Source organism: Macaca nemestrina, chromosome 3, assembly GCF_043159975.1.
Source record: "Macaca nemestrina isolate mMacNem1 chromosome 3, mMacNem.hap1, whole genome shotgun sequence".
NCBI classification, from domain to species: Eukaryota; Metazoa; Chordata; class Mammalia; order Primates; family Cercopithecidae; genus Macaca; species Macaca nemestrina.
In genome coordinates this window covers 40,761,014-40,774,803 of record NC_092127.1, presented here as the reverse complement: position 1 = coordinate 40,774,803, position 13,790 = coordinate 40,761,014, and the positions used below count along the sequence as shown (strand labels likewise).

General features: G+C 37.4%; 1 long non-coding RNA gene across 2 annotated transcripts in view; it reads left to right on the top strand.

Moving 5' to 3' along the window:
• The first annotated feature begins 591 nt into the window (after nucleotides 1-591).
• LOC105463446 (uncharacterized) overlaps nucleotides 592-13,790 on the top strand; it is a 70,941-nt gene continuing 57,742 nt past the window's right edge. Inside the window, exon 1 of one of the 2 annotated variants that reach the window (XR_976329.2) lies at nucleotides 592-1,664. This is a non-coding gene — a long non-coding RNA (uncharacterized lncRNA). The remainder of the gene's footprint in view (nucleotides 1,665-13,790) is intronic. The other variant, XR_976330.3, reaches the window with a different exon arrangement.

Genomic DNA, 13,790 nt, shown 5'->3' with positions numbered 1-13,790 from the left:
ATCTTTATACATAAAGATGTTGAGAAGCAGTCATGATATAGCCTGTGTAATGAACTTATTTTAGAACAAAGGGCAAAATAAGCAGATTATTTTTCACACAATGGGATGCACAGATGTCATCTACCCATGCACTGACTGATCTGTTTCTTATTCGTCTCTTCCTGCAGCACACAAACTCTTTGTGAACAAAATTATGAACAGTTATGTGCACACATAAGCGTTCTTCAACAGATAGGTCAGGGGTAAAATGATAGCAGGAGATTTGGGGATAGATAGCATCATCTTTTTTCCTCTAATTACAGGATGAGTAAATACATGAAAGAAAATGTACTAAGTGTAGCTAAGAAAAATCACAAAATAAAAATTATTCACAAAATCAAACACTCGGATCATCTGTTATATCTTACTAAGTCTATCCTCCTAAATATGTGTAGATAATATAAATGTGCATATCAACAAAACCATTGGAACATTTATTTAATAATGTGTCTGTCTTCTGTGCATCTCATCATTATTTCTCTCTTCGTGATAATATTTATTTGATTATATTGATGTATCATACTTCAGTATGTTATTGTTGAAAATTATATTTTTGTTGTTTTTCAATATTACTTTTATAATAATATCTACCCTTCATTGGATGTTTATAATCTCTCCTGGACTTCATTAAGCACATTTACTGGACAGTTTCAACCCATTGGTTCTTATCATGGGATTAATTTTTTCTGCAGTCATACCTCCCAGCCTTGCTATTTTGGCTCTTGGTTCTTTGTTACACAGCAATTTCATAATGACATACAAAGAAAATTCCATAGTGTTCCCATCATTTTCAATTATTAGCCATTTTCCTAGCTTAAAACTCAAACTCGAGTATAGGACCATTCTTCCCAGAGTCCTGCAGAGACTTCTTCATCACAGAGTTCCCTGATGTGGAGAAGCACAAGATTGAACCTGACTGAGCAATTTCCTGCCTCCTTATCTCCCACCTCCCACCTCCTATGTCCTTTGCTTACAGGACAGCATTCTGAAGGAGGGCCCTAGCAAAATGGCGGCTCAACCCTGGCTATCTCTAGCAGTGTTTCTTGCCATACAGAAACTCAGGCATTTCAGCCCCACAAAATGAAGAGGATGCAGCTTGCCTCTGCATTATGCTCCCTCTATGTCTACTCTATTACCTCTCACCAATTTGCTCTTTTTTGTTTCAGGTAGCCACAAATTGATCAAAAAGCTACTTAAAATGCCAACTTTTCCTTCTTGCAGAGATCCTTAATCTTTTCAAGTGATTCATCTGATACTCTACCTACCTAGCCCCTCTTCACACTTAGTTAAATCATGCCCCTTGGGAGAAAAAAACCCATAGTCATGTCTCTCCCAACCTAAAGGAGTTGACAACTCATTAATCTGAAGATTTCCTTCTCTTTTTCTCACCTGTCTTTTGCTTGTTTGCTTGTATGAGCTAAAGTTTATACAGATGGTCTAAGTGAGTGTTAATCAAAACTTAATGTGCACCTGAGTCACCCCGGAACTTTTTAAAGTGAAGATTCTAACTCCGTAACTGTGAGGTGGGGCCTGAGAGTCCTATTAGGTTCCTAGGTGATGCTTATGCTGCTGGTTTATGGACCACACGTAGATTAGCAAGGGTCCAGTGATCATGGTTGATTGTGGTAAGACTATTCCCCCCCACCCCTTTTTTCTTTTTTTTTCTTTTTTCTTTTTTTTTGAGATGGAGTCTCACCCTGTCACCCAGGCTGGAATGCAGTGGTGCGATCTTGGCTTACTGCAACCTCCACCTCCCAGGTTGAAGCAATTCTCCTGCCTCAGTCTCCTGAGTAGCTGGGATTACAGACATATGCCACCATGCCCAACTAATTTTTTGTATTTTTAGTAGAGATAGGGTTTTACCATGCTGGCCAGGCTGGTCTTGAACTCCTGACCTCGTGATCCGCCAGCCCTGGCCTCCCAAAGTGCTGGGATTATAGGCTTGAGCCACCGGGCCCAGCCTTTTCCCCCTTTTTAGAAGGCCCTAGAGGGCACTGTGGCCCCAATGGCTGGCTGCTGCCCTGTAAATATGGGGTTCTAAATCATGTTCCCTGAACTTGAGCTCCATTGTTGATTTCAGGTAAGCATAAAAAGTTTCCTTCAGTATTTTTTGTCACATGTATTATCTTCATTTTCACATAACATTAGTATTATCTCTGTTTTACTGATGAAGAAATTGAGGCTTCAAGAAGTTAAATTGCTCATCCAAGATTACATAATGACACATACACAAACCAAGAAAAAATTCCATTCTGTTCAGTCTCTCTTCAACCCTTTCCCCCAATGATTCTTGCTACTGTGATAGTGTCTTGCACGCTAGGGCAATTTTCACAAAAATTGCAATGAAATTGTTTGCTGTAATAACAATCAGAACTGAAGTTTATTAAGCATTACTATTAATAAATGCCAGGCCTAGTATTGATAACTTTTTCCTGCATTATTTTGTTAATTTTCACATCTGCTCAAAGAGATGGTTTAACTTTGGAGAAGTTAAGAAAGAAGTTAGGATTGATAGCTTCACTCCAAAGCCCAAGATGTGAAATGTAACATGATGTCATGGTATATATGGCTATAGCAGTATCTTTTTGGTTTTAATCCCAGAAAAAGAGGTAATTCCAGTGAGCTACAGAAAGAAATAAAGATAGATAGATGGATGTTTGTAAGATGATTTTGTAAGTTGTAATAAAAAAAGCTTGCCACTAAATTATTTGGAGGTTTCTACAAACTTCCAACGCACACTTACTGAGATGTGATGATAACTTGTTAGGCCTGAACTGAATTGTTACATGGACTTAAGTGTTTGTCATTTCGTGAGCTGATGTTCCTGCAAGTTTACATGTCTGGCTCTCATGCTGATTTGTAGTATGAGTTGGAGTTTGTCACCTATAAAATTCTGGGGTTTCTAAATTCTAGAAAATTACTATAGAATTGAAGACCTGGATGTTCCAATGGCCTAGGAATATGAGGTGCAGAGGATCTAAGTGACTGTTCCAGGGTGACCATGAGCTAGTTGTAGGCTTAAACTCAAATCCAGGTCTCCTGCAATGCACTCCAGGCCTTATTCAGTCAGGCTGTGTCTCATTTCCTTTTGCACAAACCTTTGGGGAAATGTGCTGGTTCTGAATCTGATCTCTATAACCTGTTAATGTCCCTCAAGGGAATAGGAATGTTAGGTATCTATACTGCAGCGTGCACGAGCAACACTAGCTTTTGCTCTCTGAGCCCAGCTCTTTGCCAATATGTGATTTCTCTGAAGACATCAGGAGACCTAGCACAGGGCATAGCCAGTCCTGGAAATGTGAGCCCCTTCTGCTGTGTATCTATATGCCTGTGACCCGGCATCCTTTTGCCTTTAATGAGATTTTGCAGTGACAGGATTGGAACAGATTGCTGGCATTATGGCAGCCAGGATATTGTCAGGAGGAACTTGGCAGTGCTCGTAGGTGTTATGATGCTGGCTCTTTGCTCAAGGGCAAGAATATTAAAGGGAAAATTAGAGATAAAACAGAAAGTGAGAGGTAATGTCAGAAAAGTTCAGAAGATGAAACCAGTAGCGGTAAATATATAGAAAATGATTTGAGGTTTACACACTTTTGAGTCCTTGGTGAGTGAAGACAGAGCCAAGAATTGCTTCAGTGATATTCCTTCATAAATCTGCATAATAATCTCTCGGCGGGGCTTTGGTGAAATTACAAGTATTCATTTACTAAATTGGGTTCAGTGTCTGTATCACGCATGCCATATGAATATTCAGTGCAGTGAATGCTTCCCAAGCTATGTTGAAGTTAACACATAAGCTGAATATAACTCAAGTGGAACTCAAAATTGCACGCTTACTTTAACTTAACAGAGGTCCTAGTGTCTTGAAGAATTGGACCCACCCCCACCCTCAATATGTCAATTAATACTCATTCTAATAAAACCAAATGTAAAGTACTTTCAGTATTTGTATCTGATTTTTGGCATTAAGTAGTTTTCTTTACAACAGAGGATTAGGATAATAATACACAGGGCTCTGAATGGTTCCTTAGAACACAGTGGCAGCTGCCAAGCAGATTCAAGAAGAATGTTTAATTACAATACTCAGTAATAACAACACAGAAAAAGTTCAATGAGAAGAAACAACTCTACTATGAGACAAAGGTCTGTGCTGAGTGAAAGAGGAACAGTGGACCACAGACATTTGTTGTAGTTGGAGTTGCCTTGGCAGCCGATGGACATTTCACCTTAAAACTTGAGCATTTTTCTTCTTGAAGCAACTCGGTTGGCTTTCTAGGGTAAGCATACAGAATCATTTCTATTTCCAAAAAATGCATTTTTCCACAAACTAAAATTAATAATTCTCAGAGAAGAGTGATCACTGCCAATTCTATATGGCAAAGGAGCACTTAACTAGGAGTCAGGCAGCTTGAGTTCTCATGCAGAACTCTGTAACAAACCAACTGTTTAAACCTCAAACAGCTGGTTGGTTTATCTGAGCCTCTCTTCACTATGAACTTTTCCATGATACTCTGATTATACATATATATTTTGATATAAAAATATTCCTTTGGAAAAATTCTTGATCATATTTTATATTGTCATAAAGTATAATGTGACTTCAGATCCACAGTAAATAGTCAAATGCAGCATGTGAAGTTTAATTGAAAGACAGTATTCACTTATACTTATTATATGGGAGGTATTATGCTAAATGTGCTTCACATGCAAAATGTCAGCCAATAAGGTAGTTTTATTATTATATTCATTTTGTAGGTGGAGAAATTGAAGCCCCCAAAACTGGGCAAAAGACTCTTGCCCAATGTCTTGCCCAGTTAGTCAGTAGCAAAACTGAGATTCAAATTCCAGTTTCTTTAACTCCAATATGCTTTTAGCTATTTGCACCTCCTTCCTGTAGGACAACTGGATGCATGCTGAGCTTTTCTTGTCCATCACTAGTGTGTGCTGAAGAAATTGGTTTGGGTTCTTAATTGAGTGTATTAATCATCTAAAGAGGTCTAGAGTGAGATATGGGAAGAGCCTTGCTTAAATGACAAAGCTTTGAATTTCAGAGGCGCTGAAAGAGGGAGGCATGGAGGCTCAAATCACTATGCTTAGCCATGGGAAGCAATTGGAGAGGCAAGTTTTCTCCTATTTTTAAGGATATTACTTTCAGATATCTGTTGCTGTGAGGCAAATTAGATAAAGAAGCCTACAAATTAGCAAATAGCACCTGGGAGGACAGTCAGGACAGTGGGTTGCGCATACAAAACAGGAAGGAGTAACTTCTCACTTGTATGGGTCTTACCAATGTGAGGAGGTTTTGAAAAGCTAATGCAAGGATTTGGAGAGTGGTAAATCTGAAAAAAGAAAAAAAGGTTTATTTTAGCAGAGATAGTATGTCTGGATTAGAACACATAGAGGTTGCAGCTAGAGAATTGGGTGTGGAGTTTTCTTAATGATGGAAGACAAGCCAAGTCTGGGGAAAATAATTTAGTGGTGGTTATCAAAAGACATGAATAAAATATCTGGAAGGAGCTTCATCAGTCTCAGGTGATGAGGTGTCAAGATGTAGTCCCATCATAGGGAATGCTTCTCCATGGGAATATTTGTTCTTGGAGAGGTGCCAGAAGGGAAACTATGTGCCGAAGTCAGCTTAATTTTATAGCAACGTACATGGAAAAGAAAAAGATTTCCTAAACATGAAATTAGAGAAAATGCATTTTTCTGTAAAAACATTCAATGTTAGACCATTATATCCCATCAAACATGATAATCTGATAGAATGGAAATGGCTAAGAATGACTTGCTAAGGAAAACTGTAGAAGAAGAATAGAAAGGCCTTTGAGGATTCTTATAACTAGGGAGAAGACTGAAGAATACTTTGAAGAGGTAGAAGGTGAGATTTATTATATCAAAGTTTAAAGACCTACAGAATGTAATTAATTGGGTTAGAAAGCAAGATTTGGCAATTGGCCTGAGGGGGAGGGGAGACCAAAGAGGTTCAGGGTGAATTGAGTTGACCTAAATTTGTCCTTGGATATTTGCTACTAACATGCCCTGGAAGGATCATTGCCATTGTTGAGTTACCATAAAGATTAAAGTAAAACTTATTTATCCTTATATTCATAGATTCAAGCCTGGTAATAGAGGGAGAGTCTTCCTACATTCATAATGTAAATAAAGAAGCAGTCATTTGCCTATGAAGCTGCCCATGTCACATATTTAGAGTCAAAAATTTTTTTAAATAAAAAATGATCTAATTCCAATACATTTTTATTTTCATTAAAATTGAGAATGCTACCGTGATGAGTGAGCAAATGTAAATCAGGAAGGAAAGCATAACCAGGTCATTGGAAAAGGTTTTAACTGTGGTGTTCCACTGATGGAGATGGTGTTTATAAAGTCAGATGACTGAAAAGAGGATCCTCCTTTCACACCCTGTAAGTGTCCTTGTTAGTGTGACTCTAGGCAGGGATGATTGGAAATGTATGTATCCAGGGTTAGATGGGCCTTCACTACGCTCTGCTTAGCCAGCTAACAGAGCATGGAGCTCAGCCCCAAGGAGGTCAGAAGAGGATTCATGGTCCTTGGTGACTTTACTTAGGTTAAAATGAAGCATCCTGATTTCAGAAAACAACATTCAGTAGGAGCCCTGACCTTGCACTGGCAAGCAATGAAGCTGGAAAAATGCACCCTTAGGCCAGAACATTTTCAGAGGAGAGAGTTGACTTAGGTTCTTTTATTTAAATGGTTTTTACTTCATCAAACATTTTTTTTGTTATCTATAGGACAAATGATTAAAAAAAAATTCCTTGAAAAAATAACAAACCAAACAAAGGAGAAAGGATTTTTTGGTTTCCTCTCTAGACCTCTCTCCTTCCTTGGTAAGATCAGTTTCTCTGTGGATATAATTATCAGATCAGTAAACTGCAACCATGAACCGCAAAAGCAAAAGGAATTGTCTGATTTAAAAGTCAAAGGTGGTTTATCTTGGTTTTATACATTTTGATTACGATATATTGAATATATAAACAAAGTTGGGGTAACATGTCCAGACATACTAGTTTTCCATGTTGCAATCCTTTATTATGGAAATGGCCAGGCAGCATGTTCTGGCCAGCACTCAGTAGTCCTTTCAATTAATTTAAAGGGGCTACAACTTTTAAGATCAGATACCTATACAGACTTTAAATCTTGGATGAAGCACATTTCTGGTTCCTGTTGACTTCAGCAGAACTTGTTTTAGCACCAGTTTAACAACAATTGGTCACATTCAATGACCTTGAAAATGAATTAGGGGAAGGGAAGGGTTGGAGCAATCCACATGTGTATTTCCATTTAAAATTTTGTAAGCAGAAGTTAAGCGTTTCATGAGGGAGACTGAAGTTACAATAGAAAATAAATTTTTAAGCAACAATATGATGGAAATGTGTGATTTATTGGATGAGGAATAATGGTTTTGATCCTGAGTCTCAAATTTCCCATCTGAGTTATTTACTGAAAGCCATATATTTAGTGTTTATTTCAGTGTGTCTGTAAAATGGGAACAATGATTCCATCCTGCTCTACGTTAGAAATAAATAACATATAAATGGACTTTGAGATCATGAGATAAAGGGCTACATAAATGTGAATTATTCAAAATCATTTAAAATGAACCCAACTGAAATTGTAGTTTTAAAAAAGATTCTTATAAATGAATTAATTCAATTGAAGAAAAAAATTATAATACATTATAAAGGAATTACTTTTGAGAAGTTGAGCTTTAGTGACTATGAAAAATTGGAGAAAATGCAGCAGATTAATTCACACTTAAGACATGGCTGTTATTGTATCAATCTCAAGTTAGAACCAGTATTTCCTGGAATTTCAAATGATCATTTGTTAGTATATGGGAGAGAATTCTGTATATGGACCATAATATAAGTACACAACATTATTATTTATTCCTCTATCCAAATAACACAGCTTTTATTATGTGACCTTTGTGTTCTAAGCAACATGCTAGGCCCTAGGAATGCCATAGGGAGAAAAAAGGAGTCCAGGACCTAGACTCATGCTATAATGGAGATGTCTTGAGTTCTCTTTTATTGCAGAAAGAAGACCTATGAAAATGTCAATAGAAAACATGAAGTGAGAGGGTGGACATCATCATGTAAAAAGGTTTTGGGATTTCATTGCTGAGTTCCAGAATATGGACTCAACATGAGGAAATGTAGAGTGTGGCCGTTGGGCAAATTAATGAGCATGTTGCTGTGAGTTTCTGCTGCCTTTTTTTTTTCTCAGCTTGTCTACAATACCTAGAGCACCAGTGCTGAGAATAAAACAGAAATGACAAGTCTGAGTTGCTCTGTAACTAGATATATAAGGCACTGGTCACCTTAGAGGATTTGCGAATCCTGGAATGTTGAGATGGGAGCACCTCGATGTTATTTTTCAGCTCTTCCACCTGAAAGGTGAAATCCATTAGGAGGATTTGAAGACAACAGAGAAGATTTTTCACCCTCATCTGCGAAAGGCAAAAAAATTCATGTCTAGCTGATCTCATGGAAAATGAGGAAACTTATTTGTACAGTTTTAACAATCTTCTCTATGCTGATCATTAGAAAATGGCTAAATGTATTGCTTGGATAACAGACAACCCATTTTTATTTTTTATCATGCCTCGTACAAAGTTTTAGCTTTGAAAAATGGAGTGGAAAGGTGGGTGGGGGTCATCTCCCTTAACATCTTTTAGTTGTTATGAAGTCTGTTGAGATACTACGTCAAATTTTCTCCTCTTTCTGAAGTAACCCGGGGTCCTTTCAGAGGATACTGGGAAATTTGTAGAGACCAAAGAGTATCTCCCACTTTGACGTCATGTGCTGGCATTGCTTAATGCTGGACCGTTTAGAAACTAGTGAAGTTGTATAATTTCACTTGGATTTTCTTGCTGGTTATTCCTAGTACAATTTACCTTGTTAATTTGTTCTTAATGAGTTCATCAGCAATGATTTAATACAACTTTGAGGAACAGCTTTCTTTAGTCTTTAATTCGCGACAGTTCCCCTTCTATTTGGCAGTACATTAATGGAAATGGAAAATTGCCTCATTCTAAATGTCAGAATAATACTGCACCAAAAACAATTCAGTCATGTCTTTCAAACCACGCACATATGGTTCATCACCAAATGTCACTCTTCTATTTCCCCCTTCTCCCCATGCCCTCCCCGCGCCTGTACCTTCCCTCTGTCTTTCTTTCCATTCGCCTGTCTCTGGTGATAATTGTTTGGATTAACTTTCCAATATCTTTACATAAGCTTCATTTCTCTTGTTGTCTGTATTTGTTAACAGTCCAGGAAGCAGTTCTCATTACACTAGTTTTACCTAGATCCTTGGAATTGGCAGAGTTCACAGATTAGGTGACAGCTACTGCTTTTAATATCACAAATGTCTTTCATCTGATCTCAAAAATGAAAAAAAGTTTCTTCAAAATAATTTTTTGTGCATATTTTTGGCCTGTTTGGTAAAGGTCTCTGTGTAAACCCATGTTCCCCGCTCTATCTACATGAGGGCAGTTCTTTTTTTCCTAGCACTATGTTCAAGCAAATTTCTTTCTAAGATGAATGCTTTTATTAGGAATATCTTAATTGTGATTTATTGGGCAAGTTCATAATGAGAACATCCAGCACAATTTCACTTGCACTTAAGGATACAAACTTTTAATTGGGAATCTTAATTCACTAACACTTAAAGGACATTTCAATAAATTTTAAAAATTTATCTATATACTAAGTTACCTAAAGTCTGTCTATTTTTTTAAAGGAAAAGCTAAAAGATAAAGCGATTTTCAAAGTTATCAAACATCAGCTTTAATGGGTTAACATATGATGCCTATCTTAAATGATGCCTTTCTCTTTCTGAAAAGGGCCCCTTCTTCAGATAATATTGCGGGGAAAACCATTTGAGAAAAACGCTCTACCCTCAACTGTATATTTTTAATATTTTTCTATTTAAGGTACTTGTCTGAAAATAGAATTTTGCATCTTAGTTACTTTAGTGGTTTATTTTTTATTTCTATCAGTAATCCAACTTGCCTGTGAAATATGAATATTTTAATTCAAGTAAATGTTTTCTGCAAAAGGAAGATCTCTTGTTTAAACAATCAGCAGGTAATCAGTGTGACCCACATGTTTGTGTTACAGAGGTAGGATCAGAAAGCTAAAGAACATTATCTCATTTCTCTGTTTTTCTTTTTCATTTAGTGGTATTAAGAGGGTTGCTATTCCTTATTCTGTAGAAACTATATGATATCATGATAATTTGTTTTTCCATGATTTACTTAGCATCTACTATGTGGCAGGTGCTTTACACAGGTTATTTAATCTGAGAAGTAGGCTTAAGAAGTTTTCTCAGAGATTTAAAAAGTTGTCTGACATTCCAGAGACGGTATATATGGGAACATATGCTTATCTGATTCCACATTTTTTCTGTTATTTGTACTGTTTACTTTAGAGTAGAAAAGGATGTAAAGAGTCTATTTTCCACTGCCCCTCATTGTCAATAGTCATCCAGCCCTAGAATGCTGCTGGTGATGCAGGGCTCATGTATTCCTAAGGTAGGCTGACCATTGCTGAACAGCTCTAATGACAGAGTATGACTCATTATCTTCAACTGAAGACTGTCCTTCTATACTTTTACCCATTGCTTTTCCTCTACCTTTGATAATAGTGTAATCAGTCAACTCCTTCCACTACGTGATACCTTCAGCTATTTGATGCCCCTACTGATTCCCTGAATGGATCTCTCCTCTGTGCAAATTTTTTCCAAATCCTTGCTTCCAGATCCTTCAGGGGCCTCCAAAATAAGCTCAGAATGGGGCACACTGAAACCTGGACCAGTGTAGAATAAAATAGGGTTTAATTTGCATCTTATATTTTTTACATGTAGACTCAAATGGTTGTGTGTTTGTGTGTGTGTGTGTGTGTGTGCATGCATGCACCTAAATTATATGTTAAGTTTGGAATCAAGTAGAAAACAAATAGGAACATAAATTTCTAGCAACTAGATCATCCTTTCTGTACTAGTGTGATTGACCTTTTGAACTCAACATGAAACTTTACGCTCTTACTATAACTTTGTACACACCAACTTGACCAATCAGTATATTTTTAAATTATTTCCATCATTTGATGATTAATTTTTTTTTTTTTTTTTTGGCCCGTAGCTTTCTGACATCCTCACATTTCACATAATTTTTTTCCCTTTATTTTCAGTCAAGTAATTGATAAAAGTGTTGAGCTAGGCTATGTGTAAAACAGATTCCTAGAACATGACTCCATGTGCTTTTCTTAGGGATACCTCCAGGTCAGTCCATCTGATTGGCTGTAATTCTAGGGTTCCCTGAGTCATCCTGAACCCTGCAGAGATAATGGCAGCTGCCTCAGAGGCCTCCACCTGTGACTGTCTGAGACACGTCAGCCATCTACTCTTATAATCTTTAGTAGTTGTTGTTGTTTTTTCTTTTTGTTTTTTAAAACCATGAGGTAAGAATAGTTGTTTAATTTTTAAAGCCACATCTGGATATTAGCCTTACTGACATTATTCTTACATACTGTTTGTTCTTGGCTCTTTCTGAATATATTCATCTTTGGTTTTATGGCCCATTTCTTCGCACATTAATTTATAGGCTAAGTAAAACACACAAAACGCATTCATTTACTGGGAACTTTCTATGTGTATTCAAAAATGCATGCTAAGTGTTGTGGATACTTCTAAGACTTGCTCTCTGGAGCTTGCTTTTATAGCAGAGTTCAAAAAATTGCACCATGCATGAATGCAAAAGTTTCTTCAGATTTCTACCTTTTGTCTTTCTCAAAGAATGTCTAAACATTCTCTAGATTGTGGGTCCGAGCTCCATGCTTTACTCACTTTCACCTGCTGCTTGTCTCAGGGTGGGTGCTTATTACGTGTTTGTGGATCTCAGTCTAACAGAATTCTGATCTCTTGGGTTTGTCTTCATCAGACTTTCACTTCTGAACTCTCCACACCTCCTAATCTTCCTTCCTTTTCTGAATGACTAATCTCGGGATGATACCTCCTTTTTTTGTTTTTCTCTTGTAAAATTTTGTGATTTATAGATTGGGGTTCGTTTGCCTTGGTTTGCTACCCACTTTGTTATTTTCACAGTGATTGTGACTCAATTATGACACTTCCAGATCACCAATATCATCCTTTTTTTGGTTTGTTTTTGTTTTTGAGACGGAATTTCATTCTTGTTGCCCAGGCTGGAGTGCAATGGTGCAGCCTTGGCTCACTGCAACCTCTGCCTCCCGGATTCAAGAGATTTCTCCTGCTTCAGCCTCCCAAGTACCTGGGATTACAGGCGCCCACCACCATGCCCAGCCAATTTTTTTATATTTTTAGTAGAGATGAGGTTTCACCATGTTGGTCAGGCTGGTCTCTAACTCCTGACCTCAGGTCAGATCACCAATAACATTCTTTCTTGATGCTCAAAATCAAGTACCCTTGTAAATAAGTTCAAGATGAAGAAGATATGATCATTTCAATCACATCAACAGTAACTAATAACAACAAGCAAGCGAGCAATTCAAATCAAAGGGGTACTTCTGAATGTTAATTTTCTTTCTTAATCCAGAAAAACAGTCCTAACACTTCTTGAGTGCCCCCTCTCTGGCAAGCACAGTCAGATCTATGTTTATATAAGTTATATGTAAAGTATACAAAAGACATTTTGGTAGTCTGTTGTTTGAAGGAAATTATATTGTTGGCAAGGCTAGTTAGGGAGATGAATGGTAAATTAAATTTTTATTTTTACCTCAATTAGAAGGAAATTTGATTCTCTTTGAAAGTTTCAGAAAATGTGATTGACTTAAAATTTAACTCGTTTTTTATTTATATAGATGCATATACATAATGAGAGTTTAGTAATACTAAATGACGACAAAGATGAGTTTTTTTAAAAAAAATCAAAAACTTCATTTCCTGGTTTTTGCCCTGACCAGAAGATCAAGTACATAAATAAAACTATAACACGTCTCATGATTATTGTGAACTGGCTGGAACCAGCATATATCAGAGGTCAGAAGCTTAGTCTCATAAACAATTTTAAGAGCAGAGAGTTTCAGGTTACATCATAAATTCATGGGTACGTACCCGCAGTGTGTCCCCACACCTTAGACTGAGAACTTTTTCCTATCAGGTAAGTTCTCTGGCTATAAATGGTCATGTGTAGTGAACAGAATGCTATACTAGGTGTCAGGGGAGCTAGATTCTACTACTTGCACTGGAGGGCATGTTGAATTTGTTACAATAGACCACTGGAGAAGGGCAGGTGAGTCAGGTCTAATAAGACTGACTGAGGCAAGAGGCCTGGCATCTAAAATATACTATCTGTACTAGTTTCCTTGGGCTGTCTTCACAAATTACCACAAACTTGGTAGCATAAAATATTGGAAATATACTCTCACAGTTCTGGAGGCCAGAAGTAAAAAATCAGGGTATCAGCAAGGCCATGCTCCCTCTGAGGCCCTGGAAAAGAATGCTTCCTTGCTTTTCCAGTTTCAGGTGGCCCCAGGCATTCCTTGGGTTGTAGCTGAGCTGCATCACTCCAGTCTCTGCCTACCTATGTTTTCACATTACCTTCCTCTCTGTGACTCTGTGTGTCCTTTTCTGTCTGTAATTATGACATTCTCATTGGATTTAGGGGCCACACTAATCCAGTATGATCTCATGTCAATGTTTACTGAAGTATGTCTGCAAGGACTCTA